This window comes from Paramormyrops kingsleyae, unplaced genomic scaffold, assembly GCF_048594095.1.
Source record: "Paramormyrops kingsleyae isolate MSU_618 unplaced genomic scaffold, PKINGS_0.4 ups305, whole genome shotgun sequence".
NCBI classification, from domain to species: domain Eukaryota; kingdom Metazoa; phylum Chordata; class Actinopteri; order Osteoglossiformes; family Mormyridae; genus Paramormyrops; species Paramormyrops kingsleyae.
The window spans coordinates 657-14,789 of NW_027326242.1; positions in this window are offsets into that span (position 1 = coordinate 657).

Sequence of the window (14,133 nt, forward strand, 5' to 3'; positions counted from 1 at the left end):
ACTGTAATCACACTTACCCAACTGTCCAGTCTCAACTGAGCCATTGGTAGGAATATAAAGTGTGGAGGATAGGCGACAGAACCTGGCCCTGGGTAAGCCCAAGCACGGAACAAGAGATGGTTAGGGACAAACAGTGAGCATTTATGGACTGGCCCTTGTCAGGTAGATCCGATTTTTGAAATTGGCTTTATTTCAATGACAGTTAAACTTGGTTCTTTCCTGTGTAAGGAACCTGCTTGCAGTTAAAGGTTTCCCCATTTTTGATTGTTTTACTTAGCACAGGATTGTCAACCAAGAGGTCACAATCCCAGGACCCTGCCGCTGTCCCTCTGAGAAATACGAATTAACAAAATGCACGACTGCTGGCTACTGTAGTCTCTCTGAATAAACATATATTTGGGAAAATCTGTGATAACAAAACCCCACCTGTAATTTTGAATTCCTTGGAGCCAGATGTAATGAATGTCTTATGCATGTGCATCCATGTGCACCTACATGTATAGATTCCTTCATCTTCTTGGATGGCTTTAAAAATCCGATAATGTTTCTCTGACCCATTCAGTTTATGTATAAAATCCTGCAAAGACAAACGTGGTGTGAAGGTGTCTCCAAGATGGCACTGGACTGGAGTAGCTCTTTAAAATTAATGAAGGTGGAGAAGATATCATGTATTCCTGTTCCCCTTAACCAGGATTTACACCTTTTTGTTGATTAAGATGCTTATGGCACAAGGGTCCTTCATGGGACATTACTGATTATCAAGTGCAATTAAATAGTCAAAGAAATGGAACCCAAAGGTCACCAGTATGAGGCAGAGTCTCACTATTGTACATTTGCACAATTAAGAAATGTATGATGACTGACAAAATGATTTTCAAAAAGGTGAATAAATCACCTTGAATGAATGTCTGCTAGAAAGATAAGTGCCGCCAGGTATGACTGCTGTCTGCACAGACCTTATACCATGTGATGTTTCCTCTGAAATCCTGACACAGCTCCACTATTGCACTGGGGCAATAGACAGAGGGATTAACTGCAGGGTCCCTCACTGCATTATACAGGAGGGCTTTATTGAAAGGTCCGCATCGTACACCTGGATTGTTATGTCAAAGGTAGGCTTCCATTGGTTGTTAACTCCAAATAGCAAAAACAGGCTTAGTTTAGCAATCTGTTCTAATGTCAACGTTTTCTATAGAAATAGTAGAACAATAAAAATGAATTGCACTCACGCATACACCCATCAAACAAGCTTTCCTGTTTTACCTCATGCACTTCTATGGAGAGAAATGCTACCTAGGTGCTTTCACCGCTCTACTGGCCTGTAACTATCATTCCATGGGGTGTTTTTCTATGTTTTCCTTTGCTGTCACCTTTTTTGGCGACCACTAGGGGGACTGGATGAATTTATGAACAAACGACGGCTTTTTGGGTGTGTTTGATGAGGTGGCAGGAGGGTGGTGGAAATGAAGCTTATGAGCTCAATTGGGTATTGTGCACTGTCTAAGGAACAAGCCCAAAGGGACTTTGGAAAGTGAAGACTTGGAATTGGAATGCTCAAGAAGCTACAGACATTCCGGATAAGGACGGGAATAATCTCTGGGGTGGGAAAGAAGGATCCTGAATATCTTTTTTGAGGGGGCTTTATGGGACTGGACTATGTTTTCCCTGGACACAAGCTTTATTTTTTTGAAACTGGCAGCCAGTGAGCCTTGAGGAACAAGGACCAGGATTAGACATCCTGTATCATTGATATCCTACATATGTTTGATAATGGTTTTCAGTTCAGGTATCACTATTCTTGTGTTTAACGAAACCCACTAAAGCAGCTATGTGAAGAAACAACCCTTTATTTACTCATTTTTTGCTATAATAGTCCAATCAATGTAACTAAATTCTTATCAGTAGTGCAATATAAATTTACTTTTAGAATGACTTTGATCAGAAAACCAGCAGTGAAACTGCAATTACATAAATCCAGCCGTGTATTTCAGACCATCTCTCCTGATGTGACATATCCATCACTGCATTTAGCTAAATGATGCAATGAGATGCTTTGCTAAGATATGCAGCGCTAAATGATACAGGAGTGTCACATTACCGGTATACTCCAGAGTCATTATGAAGAACCGGCAGGAAGTACAGGTACCAGCCTTCATGGTGCACTCGCTGATCTGAGGAGGAGCTGATGGGTGTTCCATTTCTGTGCCAGAAGTATTCTTGCTATCGAGCTTCACATAGGGAGGCAGTCGAAGGGCCTCTCCCTCGGTAACCCTGATGTTAAGATTTCCTGCAACTGAAAAAAGTGAGGGCAAAACAATAGCTTATTCTGCAAGTTCAGTCACCGTATTTAGGCATCATCCAATCAATGTGTAGTGGTCTCTGAGATGGACCCCACCACTACAGTAAGCCCTGGCCACTGGTGGCTAACAATTGAGGAGGTTGTTCATTTTATATCGTAATAGCACATTTTTCCAAAGAAGTGAGCAAATGTGTGTTCTAAATGACAATATAATTTTACAAATGAGTTTCATAATTTGATCGTAAAAATATAGGATGTACCTACCTTCTCTGCCTCTGTGGGCCAGCTGCCTCTGGCCCTATCCCTAACATACTTCATGGGTGAGGTCTTTTGTTGAAGCAATTACAATTCTTAACAGATTTTGTGTTTTAAGATGCCACATTTTTTGGGAGACACTTTACATTAAGTACACCTTCATAATGCATTCATTTTGCCTCCATAGAACAGTAATAACATGAATAAATTATATGATAACCCTTTCGAAAATTAACCATGGTTTTACTGCACTTTTTGGGTAACCATGAGTTTATGACTATGGTTTTATCATGGTTTCACTGCAGTTACCATGCAGTGCTATAAGTAAACCATAGTAATACCACAGTTACCATGAAGTGATATAAGTAAACCATGATAATACTATGGGTCTGAGCTTAGTAATCATAATTGCCATGAGGTAGCATAGTAAAACCATGGTTATTGTAAAAAACCCATATCCAAAACCAAAAAACCATAGGAAACCATAGTGAATTTCCGTATGGGAATGAACATCGTAATCGTATAATGATATGTTTGTTATTAATGTATATTAACGCTGTTAAGGTATTTTAAGATGTTAAGGCATACTTACATGCTGCTTATGAATACATTATGAATGCATTATGAAGGTTCATTGAATGTCTGTTACTGCGTTATACCGGCATTATGAAGGTGCAGTTAGTTGTTATAGAGTGAATGTAGACACTTTGCTGATAGGACCTGATTTTCACCTATTCTCCACTCAAATTTTTGCCCACACAATTATAAAACAGCAAAAGTTTCATGTGGACCTAGGGGTGGTAACTGTACATAAAGTATTAAACTGCTTGAAATTACCCAGCGGAGAACTGAAGAGAAGCAGCAGCTGTATGGGCTTCATCCTCTGCTGTGGAGAGGAAGGCGAAGCCGGCACATGGAAGCTTATGTCACAGGGAGCAGCAGTCATCGAATTAACAGAAGCTTTGGCTAACACTGCGTGTAATCTCCTGTTAGCATTTTATAGGACATATACTTAATACTTTTTCTTAATTAGTGCATTAATGAACAAATTTATAAATGAACAAATATAGTACCTGCATGAATTCTCTATGATAAGGGTTAGGGATACTGCAAGTGCAATTAGCATTAGGAAAACAGCAGTTAATTTGCTGAAGTGAAAATACAGATGTATTTTGAACTACCTGCAAACACTCAATTCGGGTCTAGTATCAGGCAAAAATAAATACTTACGTTATTGTTCTGCTGGGGATGAGAATATGCTTCATTATGCTGCTGCCTATTTCCTGTGAAGTGCTTGAGTAAGTACACACCCACTGGAATGGGCAATGACAAACAGGAAGAAGAGCAAATCTATTGCGATCTACTGATTGCTCCAGTCAGACAGTGTCTCTGCACCAGCTCTGCATTTCATCAGCAGCACACAGCTGTAACTCTTCTGTCTCTGCCTCATTTATTTGGCAGAATCTCACCTTTCATTCCTGCTCACTGCGCCATATGCAGGCACTGAAAGACAGCACACATTCTGGGAAGCCCTGCTTTAGTTATATAATCACTCAATCTAGCTGCAGCCTGGCAGACATCCAGCTCACAGTACTGCATTACATAGCTGAGAGTGAGCTGCACCAAGTGTTTGGCCAACATTATGGAAACGGTGATTAGTGTATGATTGAGTAGAGCACCTCTGTAAGTCCGTTTCCTTTGCCATCAATAATATGAACTTGATGTATAAAAGAAGCAAGGACAGAGCCAGTCTGCTGCCTTATAGTAAGACATTTGGTAACACTTTACCTGAGGGGACACAAATAATGCAGTAATACATGCTTTAGTAAATGCATTAATTAACCATTAACTATGCGTTACTTCATCATTAATTAATGATGACGATTCATGTATTCTTTGCAGGAACTTCATTAGTTAGTTCATTAGTTAATCATTAACTAATTAATGTTCATGATTAGTACTTCAGTAGTCAATGAGGTACTACTATGATTTGTGTCCCCTCAAGTAAAGTGTTACCAGACATTTAGTGCAGCAAACCGTATGTTAACACTTTACTGAGGTGGCTCAAGTTACTTAGGAACTCAATTACTACTCAAGTGCAAATCATGAACAAATACAATAACTGTGTGAAATACAGTACATGAACCCTAATGATGAAAGAACATGGGGTCAGTGCTTAACTAACACATAGCTTCTGGTTAATTAATGCATTAGGTAAGAGTGTACTGCTACATTATTTGTGCCCACTTTTACCATCCCGTACTTTGCAAACATCATGGATGTTTCATGGGAAGCAAGGTCTGGGGGACAGGCACCTTACTCACCTGCAATGAAATGTAGTGTGTGCTGGAAGAGAGGCTGGAAGCACTGGCGCTTGGCTCGTAGTGATTTTGCCTTATTTAAATGTGTGGCTCATTGGGTTAGGATGCTGTTCCTATAATCAGAGGGTCACTGCTCCTCAAACCCCTAAGTGATTTCCCTGTTGGGCTCCTGAGTGAGGTCCTTAACCTCAGAAGCTCCAAGGACCATCAGACCCTGCTTTGCGAAATGTGTGTCACTTTGCATAACAACACCAAGAACATATCGTTTTCAAGGGAAATACACCGAAACAGTTGTGATCAGATAATCAACCGCTTCTCAATCAGCCTTCCTCATCAGCAGCCCTGTAACTCTGAGGACAGAGCTAATCAAGGACAATCTTAACCAACCTTGCAGAACTGATGGATCCACTTCACACCCGCATAGAAGCAGAACAAGCAGAAACCTTACACAGTTTCCCAGCTGAGTTGAGAAAAGAGCACTTGACAGAGTCTTCCAGGAATCTGATATTGTATTGTTAGTCAGATTTTTATTTATTTTCAGAATTTGTCTGGGAAGTGTTTTGCTTGTGTGCTAAGCGCCTCCCTGAAAATTTATAATGTGTTATTTTTTCTGCTTGAAACCACAAAATAATATTTTCTTATTTGATTTATTGTAAAGAGGTATTTGCCATAAATTCTTCCTTGCTAACAAAATCTAACAACAAGAATAAAGTTGGGATGAAAAGATTCCAGAGATTGTTAGTGCTTTCAGCCACTGCACACTGTAAAAAGGAGTTCAGGTTTAATATACACTCACCTAAAGGATTATTAGGAACACCTGTTCAATTTCTCATTAATGCAATTATCTAATCAACCAGTCACATGGTAGTTGCTTCAATGCATTTAGGGGTGTGGTCCTGATCAAGACAATCTCCTGAACTCCAAACTGAATGTCAAAATGGGAAAGAATGGTGATTTAAGCAATTTTGAGCGTGGCATGGTTGTTGGTGCCAGACGGGCCGGTCTGAGTATTTCACAATCTGCTCAGTTACTGGGATTTTCACGCACAACCATTTCTAGGGTTTACAAAGAATGGTGTGAAAAGGGAAAAACATCCAGTATGCGGCAGTCCTGTGGGCGAAAATGCCTTGTTGATGCTAGAGGTCAGAGGAGAATGGGCCGACTGATTCAAGCTGATAGAAGAGCAACTTTGACTGAAATAACCACTCGTTACAACCGAGGTATGCAGCAAAGCATTTGTGTAGCCACAACACGCACAACCTTGAGGCGGATGGGTTACAACAGCAGAAGACCCCACCGGGTACCACTCATCTCCACAACAAATAGGAAAAAGAGGCTATAATTTGCACAAGCTCACCAAAATTGGACAGTTGAAGACTGGAAAAATGTTGCCTGGTCTAATGAGTCTCGATTTCTGTTGAGACATTCAAATGGTAGAGTCAGAATTTCGTAAACAGAATGAGAACATGGATCCATCATGCCTTGTTACCACTGTGCAGGCTGGTGGTGGTGGTGTAATGGTGTGGGGGATGTTTTCATGGCACACTTTAGGCCCCTTAGTGCCAATTGGGCATCGTTTAAATGCCATGGGCTACCTGAGCATTGTTTCTGACCATGTCCATCCCTTTATGACCACCATGTACCCATCCTCTGATGGCTACTTCCAGCAGGATAATGCACCATGTCACAAAGCTCGAATCATTTCAAATTGGTTTCTTGAACATGACAATGAGTTCACTGTACTAAAATGGCCCCCACAGTCACCAGATCTCAACCCAATAGAGCATCTTTGGGATATGGTGGAACGGGAGCTTTGTGCCCTGGATGTGCATCCCACAAATCTCCATCAACTGCAAGATGCTATCCTATCAATATGGGCCAACATTTCTAAAGAATGCTTTCAGCACCTTGTCGAATCAATGCCACGTAGAATTAAGGCAGTTCTGAAGGCGAAAGGGGGTCAAACACCGTATTAGTATGGTGTTCCTAATAATCCTTTAGGTGAGTGTATATTGTTGAGTCAGTCAACAAATACTAATATAAACTGCTGAGTAAAAGAAATTTGAATCCTCACATAAAACAGGTAGTTCAGCTGCTGTGCTGTATCACCAAGGGTACTTTCAAGTTACATTGTTCATCAACAACTTTTACAATCACTAGATTCACCCCCACCAGTTGTTGAAAATAGCACAGAGCCTCTGACCATGTTAATGTGCCTTTGTATAAAACTGAAATTTTTCAAATCCATGGTGGACAAAATTTAGCACATGGAACATACACCCACTGGCCGCTTTGTTGGAGACAAGGGCTTATTGAAGCAAATATCAAATCAGCCAATCATATGTCAGTAGGATCCAATCCAATCCAATCCAATTTATTTGTAAATGATATTTAAAACAACAAAGTTGAACCAAAGTGCTGCACAGGCAACAGGATAGGGAGGAATGGTGATTTCGAATGTGGCATGGTTGTTGGTGCCAAATAGGCTGCTATGAGTATTTCAGAAACTGCAGGTCTACTGGAATTTTCACATACAACCATCTTTAGTGTTTTCAGTGAATGGGCTGTAGGAAATAACAGTTCAAATAAATGTGCGTCTCCACCAATGTTTAGGGGAATTTTTTATGAATTGGTAGTAATTGGTAATCAGTTATGAAATATTATGCTCAAATAGTTGTTCAAATATTGAAGTCTGTTATACAAGTCCCAATTAGTCAATTCCTGAACACGATTTAGGCGCCAAGAGAAAGACATGCTGGCATGCAGAGAAAGGGGGGGCTTTCCTACTTATACAAAGTAAACAGCTCTAATACTTAGACTCAAATACTCTAAAATACCTCTGAAATACTTAGATACCTTACTTTAACTCATTCCCAATTTCTCTGAGACAGACATGAGAGTGAGCATGGGTAACTATACCTGTATACCTATATATAACTGTCTAGGTGAGGAATAATAAGTGAGGCACATTTCTAAGGGTAATACATGAAACATGATGGCAGAGTAAGAATTTGGCATAAACAACATGAAGCCTTGTATCAGCAATTCAGGCTGGAGGTGTAATGGTGTGGGGAATATTTTCTTGGCAGATGTTTGGCCCCTTAGTACCACCTGAGTACCGTGTAAATGCCAGAGCATTGTTACTGATCATGTCCATCCCTTTATAACCACAGCGCACCTAGCTTCAAACGACTACTTCCAGCAGGATAACACACCATGTCACAAAGCTCATATGATATCAGGCTGGTTGTTCAAAAATGACTATGAGATCACTGTACATGAGTGGCCTCCACAGTCACCAGACCTCAATCCAATATAGCGTTTAAGGCAGGGGTCTCCAACTCCGGTCCTGGAGAGCTACTGTCTAGTAGGTTTTCTGTTCCACCTGGCTTCTTATGGGCCACACCTGTTCCTGGTATTTACCTGAGAACAGTTGTGGCTCATCAGAAGGGAGGTAGGAGAGAAAACCTACTGGACAGTAGCTCTCCAGGAGCGGAGTTGGAGACCCCTGGTCTAAGGGATGTGGTGGAATGGGAGATTCACTTCATGATGATGCAGCCGAAAAATCTGCAGCAACTGTGTGATGCTATTATGTCAACAGATCAAGGCAATGTGTATCTAGTACAGTGGCCAGTGAGTGGTTGCCACAGGAGCTCTTCTCAAGCACTTCACCACAGAAAATGAAGCCATTTTCATTTCAGACAGGAAAGGTAATCAGTGTTTCCTATGACCGCTAACTGTCTGGTGGGGTGCATCAGAAAGTTTATCTCGACTGGCACGCTGGGCACTGTAGAAGAATGAACTTGAAGCAAGTGAACGGGGGCAAAGATCGAACTGATCTACAGTGCAGGTTATTACCATCGCCTTGTTGGGCCGAGTAACTAACAGTGAATATAACTGATTAGAGAAAGGACAGGATGAAAGGTCGTGATAAATGATTGTCATTAACAGTGTTTCTATTCCATGTCTGTGCAAATTATAAGACAGCTTTCTATAAGCTGGCAAAATGAAATTGCGAATAGCGTGTGTTTCCGATAAAGGATGCCGCTGATCACCCTGCAAGATTTAGATTCATGTCTTGTACTTTAACACGCAGGAGGTGAATGTTTTAACAAAATATTGCTTATGTCTGTAGCTAAAACTTGTCTCGTTCTTAGGCTCAGCAACGAAAGTGACGTGATGTGAAAGGATGTGATGAGAGGAGGGGGTGCTACCATGTGCGTTGGTGTCAATTGAATGGAACCAATGCAAATGAAGAGCAATTTACTGAGCTCAGAAGGCAACTGCTGTAGGCAGTATCATTATATATGTGTACCATGAAATTATGTCCCATCAATAATGTTAATTGTCATTGTTTTTAATATAGAATATAGAATAGCCATACCTAATTCTCTACTGCTACATGATATTCTGCTTCCATTGCAGCTTTGTGATTAACTTTTTTTTGACTCTCCACAAAAACCACCTCAAGCGAACATAAAAACTTTTGTTCGAGTATTTGAGGGTTTTTTTTTTCGAACTTTGAAATTTCCATTAACATTTTTTCAGTTGGCATCTTCAAAAGGAAAATCTAGGTCAGTGGAATTACCACTAGTGAAGATAAGAATAAAGAGCAAGACATTACTGAGAACAGCCGACCATTGCAGATGACGCCATACAGCCCATGTGTTTCTGCTCATTGAATCACAACCTCCTTAACAGATAAACATCTTCTCGGTAAGAACCATCGAGAGGAAGGTCAGCTGTGCAGGTGCAGCAATGTGGTAGCTAAAGGAGAGAGTTCCTAGAAGTCTCTTTATGCTAAGAGATAGGAAAAACCAGCTGATACCATATCACACCTCAAAACGTTCCCACTGGTACACTATATGGACAAAAGTATCGGGACATCTGGCCATTACGCCTACAGGAACTTTTATAGCATCCCATCCTAAATTCATAGGCATAGATTTTGAGTTGGTCCCCCCCTTTGTATCTATAACAGCTGCCACTCTGGAAGATTTTGGAGTGTGTCTGTGGGAATTTTTGCCCATTCATCCAGAGGAGCATTTGTGAGGTCAGGCACTGATGATGAATGTGAAGGCCTGGCTCGTAAACCCTGTAGTTCATCCCAAAAGTGTTTGATGGAGCTCTGTGCAGGCTAGTCAAGTTCCTCCACACCAAAATCACCCAACCATGTCTTTGTGAACCTTGCTCGGTGCACTGGGAAACAGTCATGCTGGAACAGAAAAGAACCTTACTCAAATGGCTCCTACAAAGTTAGAAGGATAGAATTGTCCAAAATGTCTTGGTAAGCAGAAGCATTATGAGTTCCCTTTACTGGAACTAAGAGGTTTAGCCCCACCATTAAAAAATAACCCCATACCATTAGCCCTCCTCCACCAAACTTTACAGTTGGAACAATACAGTCAGGCAGGTAATGTTTTCTTAGCAGCTGCCAAACCCAGACCCATCCATCAGACAGCCAGACAGAGAAGTGTGATTTGTTACTTCACACAACATGTTTCTGCTGCTTCAGAGTCCAGTGGTGGCGCACTTTACACCACTCCATCTGACGCTTGGTGACGTGAGGCTTGCATGCAGCTACTCGGCCATGGAAGCCCATTCCATGAAGCTCCTGGCACAGTTTTTCTGATGTCAGAGGAAGTTTGTAACTCTGCAGTCATTAAGTTAACAGAGCACTGGAGACTTTTACATTATGCACCTCAGCACTTGGTGACCCCGCTCAGTTACTTTATTTGGCTACTTCCTAGTTTCTGTTGTTCCTAAATGGTAACACTTTGCAATAATACCACTTCCAATTGATTATGGAATATCTAGCAGAGAGGAAATTTCACAAACTGACCTATTGCAAAGGTGGCACCCTATCCTCCTGACTACCGGCAGTTAAAATTTGTCCTCTCTAGAGGATATTTGTAAACTTGAATATCTCCCATATCCTGCATGCAAACCTAATTAACTCCTGTCGTGCTTTAAAGAGGACATTCAGCACATTTAAATGATACCAGATTTATAGAGGTGGGGCTTTTAGAACTTCCTGTTCCTCCTTTAAGAAGATGGCATCTATCACCACCAGGACATTTTATGGAAAGAAGAAAAGTAAGTGCTTAATCTTTTTGATAAAATTTTATCTTGAAATGTTGTTTTATTTTACATGAATCTCTAAAAAACACTTTAATTAATTTTCTAATGTATGAATGTTTTTCCATGATAAGTGAGCATTTATAAAATGTCCTCCTTAGTGGACAGTTGTAATTATTACCAAAATTTTGATTATCGTAAGCAGGAAGGGAGTCACTTTCAGAGGCAGAGAGAATTTTGCATCCACATCTGGTATTCTTCTCCTCTGGGCCAAGACTACAATATACACCCTGTCATTGTATTCTAAATATATATCACTATTAACAGTACCTATAGGTTTTTACTTCTTACTTATAGTTAGTCACATAAAATATATATTCTGATAAATCTAATAACGTTTTTAGAGACTAATTTTCTTTTTCTTCATGCTTTTCTAAGATTCAACCCCCAACTGGATGATCCTCCAATCATTCACAGCAGTGATGCCCCTACACGCAATAACTGGACCCCAATGCAATATTTTGAACAGTACATTGATGACTCTGTGTACAAAGTAATGGCTATGTTCACAAACCAGCGTGAGGTCCTTGTGTCTGAAGCACCACTTAACACCACCCCTGAAGAGCTGAAGACATTTTTTGGAAGTTCTATCGACATGGCCTGTCTTGGTTATCCAAATATTCAGATGTATTGGGCCTCAAATACCAGAGTTCAAATAGTTGCAGAATCCATGACCAGAAATCGGTTCTACAAGCTAAGGCAATCTATTAAGATCATCAATGACCTGGATGTTTCAGATGAGGAAAAAAGAAGAAACCTCTTGTGGAAGGTTAGGCCCCTTCTGAACAAAGTGAGGAAAGGATGTTTGAGTCTTCCAAGAGCACAAAAACTGTCCATTGACGAGCAAATGATTCCATTTACTGGCCGCTGCCCAGTTTGCCAGTATGTTCCGGGCAAACCATACCCAACTGGATTGAAGGTGTTTGTCTTGGCCACACCAAATGGCGGGGTCTTAGATTTTGTTGTGTACCAAGGCAAGACCACCTTCCCAATCACAGCAGGACAGGGCATCGGAGCATAAGCTGTTCTTCATTTGACTGAGTCCATTCCCAGAGGAACCCACTTGTTCTGACTGGTACTTTATGACCGTCAACCTTTTGAACACCCTGGTGGAGAAGGGGCTGACAGGAACTGGAACTCTGATGAAGAACAGAATTCCAAAGGAGTACAACATTATAGGGGACCAGGCCATCAAAAAGAAAGGAAGAGGGACATCTGAGATGGTGGTCAGACGAAGCCCTCCTGAACTTGCTATCATTAAGTGGTTTGACAATAAGCCAGTGGTCATGGCATCCTCTGCCTATGGCATAGGGCCTCAAGACACACGCAATAGATGGTCTAAGAAGGACAAAAGGTATGTTCAGGTACCAAGACCACTGGCAGTGGCTGAGTGGGTGGGGTAGACATGGCCGACAGAATGCTAAGTTTCTACAGCAGGGGTCTCCAACTCCAGTCCTGGAGGGTCGGAGTCCTGCACATTTTTGGGTTTACCCTCACTTAACACACCTGATTCAACTCACTGTGCCAATTACCACACAACACTTAAGCACAATCATTTGTGATGGAACATACAGGATGGCCACTCGCACTCGGAAGTGGACGGTGCGTGTAATTTTGCACTTTTTTGATTTGGCAATCACCAATGCATGGCTTCAGTACAGGAATGATTCCTAGCTTCAAGGGAAGAAACCACTGAAGTTTCTTGAATTCAAATTGCTCCTTGGTGAGCAGCTGATTACCCATGGTCAAGCTGGAATCTCTAGTGAGAGTGAAGATGACTACACTCCCCCACGTCAAAAGTGGAAACCCCAGCCGAATGCATCCCTGAGACACTATGGAGCCATCCATCTTCCAGAAATGGTGGATGATGCTCATGCATCCAGGTGTCGCAGATCTGAATGTAACAGCAAAACATACGTGATCTGCACTAAGTGTAAGATCTTTCTCTGTGTTTTCAAGAAGGGGAATTGCTTCTTGAAATATCATACCCCATAAACAAGAAATACATAAAAGTTCCAAAATACAAACACCACACTAACAATGATGTGTTAGTTCCAGTCAAAGTTCATACTGATTCTTGATATTTTCTTTGTAATTTCCTTGTTGTGTTCATGGTTCGTTTTCGGATATACTAACTTCCGTTGTCCAGTGTGGTGGACACAACATATTGTGAAAATAAAACTTAAAAAAAAAAAAAAAAAAAAAAAAACTTGTCAGTATGCTCATTGCCTTTCAGACAATTGGAAAAAGAATAATTTGAAAATATTTTTCCTGGTAGTCATGAGGCTATGACAGTACCACACTTGAATTCACTGACCTCTTCAGATTGACCGATTCTTTCAGATGTTTGTAAACCTTGGTGCTTGATTTTATGTACCTGTGGCAATGGGTCTGAATGAAACACCTGAATTCAACGATTAAGAGGTGCATCCCGTTTTTTTGTGTTTTTAACAGCAATTACTTTAACTACTTCCTTCCTTTCACAAACTGCCATTAGTAATAAGATTTTTAACATAAAGACATATTTTGTATTTTGAATCAAGAAAGTAATATTTCAGGAAATAGCAACTGAAGTACAAAACCCTCAAGCGGCAAATACCACAATAGGCAGATTATCTGCTTTTCTCAGAAAACACTTTTATTTCTCATATATTTCCTTAATTAAACCAGTGCAGCCAGCATTGCTATAGATAACTTACAGTGAATTTGCACGCACAGTTGGCATAAACTGTCAAGAACACTGTTGTCATGAGATACTTGAGGGAGATACAGTGAGGGAGCTTTAAGCAGCCACAGCAGCAGAGGCCCAGGAACAGGCACCCAATCCCAGTACAGCCTGTGAAACGGCCACATGGATCCATTCTGCAGAAGCGCAGAGATGATGTGGGGACGTTTCACATTTAGCTAAAATGCCCCATCTCCTAAAGTCCACCAAGATGCTAATCATTCATTTCAGTGCTTAACTTTTACCTTGTGAAAGTAAAACATAAATGCCTTCCTATGTCTTTCAGAAACAAATCTGAAGTAGGTTCAAAGTTTCACATTAAATCAAAATAATTACAGTTGTATTAGGAGTTCCTTTAAAAAACTTTGAACCATCCTGAACAAAAGTTGAAGAGC